Consider the following 3,529-nt stretch of genomic DNA (forward strand, 5'->3'; position numbering starts at 1 on the left):
GAAAATTCTTTTCTTTAAGAATGTTGAATATTGTCCCCTGCTCTCTTCTGTCTTGTAGAGTTTCTGCCAAGAGATCTGCTGTTAGTCTGATTGGCTTCCCTTTGTGGGTAACCCAATCTTTCTCTCTGGCTGCCCTTAACATTTTTTCCGTCATTTCAACCTTGGTGAATCTGACAATTATGTGTCTTGGGGTTACTCTTGTTGAGGAGTATCTTTGTGGTGTTCTCTGTATTTCCTGAATTTGTATGTTGGCCTGCCTTGCTAGTTTGGGGAAGCTCTCCTGGATAATATCCTGAAGACTGTTTTCCAACTTGGTTCCATTCTCCCTGTCACTTCCAGGTACACCAGTCAAACGTAGATTTGGTCTTTTCACATAGTCCCATATTTCGTGAAGACTTTGTTCGTTTCTTTTTACTCTTTTTTCTCTAAACTTATCTTCTTGCTTTATTTCATTAATTTGATTTTCATTCACTGATACCCTTTCTTCCATTTGATCAACTCGGCTACTGAAGCTTGTGCATGCATCACATAGCTCTCATGCCATGGTTTTCTGCTCCATCAGGTCATTTAAGGTCTTTTCTACACTGTTTATTCTAGTTAGCCTTTTGTCTAATCTTTTTTCAAGGTTTTAGCTTCCTTGCAATGGGTTCAAACATCCTCCTTTAGCTCGAAGAAGTTTGTTATTACTGACCTTGTGAAGCCTACTTCTGTCAACTCATCAAAGTCATTCTCCATCCAGCTTTGTTCCATCACTGACAAGGAGCTACAATCCTTTGGAAGACAAGAGGTGCTCTGGTTTTAGAATTTTCAGCTTTTCTTCTCTGGTTTCTCCCCATCTTTATGGTTTTATCTACCTTTGGTCTTTGATGTTGGTGACCTACAGATGGGGTTTTGGTGTGGATGTCCTTTTGTTGATGTTGATGCTATTCCTTTCTGTTTGTTAGTTTTCTTTCTAACAGTTGGGTTCCTCAGATGCAGGTCTGTTGGACTTTGCTGGAGGTCCACTCCAGACCCTGTTTGCCTGGGTATCACCATCAGAGGCTATAGAATGGCAAATATTGCTGCCTGATCCTTCCTCTGGAAGCTTCGTCTCAGAGGGGCACGTAGCTATATGAGGTGTCATTTGGCCCCTACTGGGAGGTGTCTCCCAGTTAGGCTACACAGGAGTCAGGGACCCACTTTAGGAGGCGGTCTGTCTGTTCTCAGAGCTCAGACACCATGTGGGAGAATCACTGCTCTCTTCAGAACTGTCAGACAGGGGCGTTTAAGTCTGCAAAAGTTTCTGCTGCCTTTTGTTCAGCTATGCTCTGCCCCGAGAGGTGGAGTCTACAGAGGCAAGCAGGCCTTGTTGAGATGTGGTGGGCTCCACCCAGTTCACACTTCCTGGCCACTTTGTTTACCTACTCAAGCCTCAGCAATGGTGGAGGCCCCACCCCAGCAAGGCTGCCGCCTCGCAGCTTGATCTTGGACTGCTGCACTTGTAGTGAGCAAGGCTCTGTGGGTGTGGGACCCACTGAGCCAGGCATGGGATATAATCACCTGGTGTGCCATTTGCTAAGACTATTGGAAAAGTGCAGTATTTGGGTGGCAGTGACCTGATTTTCCAGCTACAGTCTGTCATGGCTTCCCTTGGCTAGGAAAGGGAAATACCCCAACCCCTTGCACTTCCTGGTGAGGTAATGCCCTGCCCTGCTTCAGCTCACCCTTTGTGGCCTGCACCCACTGTCCAACCAGTCCCAATGAGATGAACCAGGTACCTCAGTTGGAAATGCAGAAATCACCCGCCTTCTTCATCAATCATGCTGGGAGTTGCAGACTGGAGCTGTTTCTTATCAGCCATCTTGGAACCAGCTCCCTAATAATCTATTTCTATCATTTTGTGTTTTCTCTTAACTTTTAACATGCTGTGATGGTTAATTTATATGTCAACTTTCTGGGCTAAGGGATGCTTGTAAAGCTAGTAAAACATTATTTCTCCGTGTGTCTCTGAGACTGTTTTAGAAGAGATTATTATTTGAATCATCACCCCGATTAAAATTTCACTCATAATCTAATCCATTGAGAGCATGGATAGAACACTCACAATCCAATCCATTGAGTACATGGATAGAACACTCATAATCCAACCATCCAAGCCATTGAAAGCATGGATAGAAAGGGCAAAGTTGCTCTCAGTTTGAGCCAGGACATCCTTCTTCTTCTAAGACATTAGCTCCTTGGTTCCCAGCCCTTCAGACTCAGACTGAATTATCCCACTAGGTTTCCTAGCTCTCCAGCTTACGGATGGCAGATTGTGAGACTCTTTGCCTTCTATAATTATGTGGGTCAAGTCTCATAAAATGTATATCCTATTGGTTCTGTTTCTATGTAGAATCCTGACTAATACACATGCATATCTGACTTAACAAAATGTAAGATTAATGAGTACCTCTACCTTCTTCCAAATGATACTAGGATTTCAGACCATGTTAACTACATTCACCAACCTCTTTTTTCTTACATGTTACTGTCATCTGGTATTTTATGTACACTTTGTTTTGTTTTGTTTTACCTAATTTTGTTTATGTTTACCCCACTGTCTGCCAATATTTTGTTAACCATTTTTTTAATATTATGCTCCTTCCATGTGGCTTTTATGTTTTGTTCTTGAGGTTACCCTTTAGTAGTACTTTTAGTGATGGTCTTGATAAGTTTATTTTAAAATATCTCCATTTTACTTTCACATGTACTTGTTAAATAAAAAATTCTTGGTGTGAAATGAAAAAATATTTGAGGTTAAAAAATGAAACCAGGTAGTGGTGCATCCCTATAGTCTCAGATACTCAGGAGGCTGAGGTGGGTGGATTGCTTGAGCCCTCAGGAGTTCAAGGCTACAGTGCACCATGATCACACCTGTGAATATCAACTGCACTCTAGCATGGGTAACATATCATGACTCAGTCTCAGAAAGGAAAAGGAAAAAAGAAGCATCAAAGACCTAAACATAGGACATAAAACTATAAAACTCTTAAAAGAAAACACAGGGGAAATGCTCCATGGCAGTGGATCTGGCAATAATTTCTTGGGTATGACACCAAAACTCAAGCAACAAAGGCAACAAAACAAAATAGACAAATTGTACTACATCAGAATGAAAGACTCTGCATCAAAGTATACAATCAACACAGTAAACAGGCAACCTCTGCAATGTGAAAACAGTTTCACATTACACATGCAATGAGAGGTTAATATTCAGAATTTAGTTTTCTTGGGACTGTTAAAAGAAAAAAAAGTAAAATCAATAAAATAATTTTAAAATCAGAATATATAAAGAACTTCTACAACTCAACAACAACAAGAAAAAAGTAGCCTGATTTAAAAATAGGCAAACAACTTAAATAAACATTTCTTCAAAGAAGATACATGAATGGCCAACAAGCATATGAAAATGTGTTCAATATCACTAATAATTAGAGAAATGCAAATCAAAATCACAATGAAATGTCACCACATACCCTCAGATGGCTACTCTTTTCTTTTCTTTTCTTTT

The sequence above is a fragment of the Rhinopithecus bieti genome, unplaced genomic scaffold (assembly GCF_001698545.2).
Source record: "Rhinopithecus bieti isolate Rb0 unplaced genomic scaffold, ASM169854v2 scaffold_15185, whole genome shotgun sequence".
NCBI classification, from domain to species: Eukaryota; Metazoa; Chordata; class Mammalia; order Primates; family Cercopithecidae; genus Rhinopithecus; species Rhinopithecus bieti.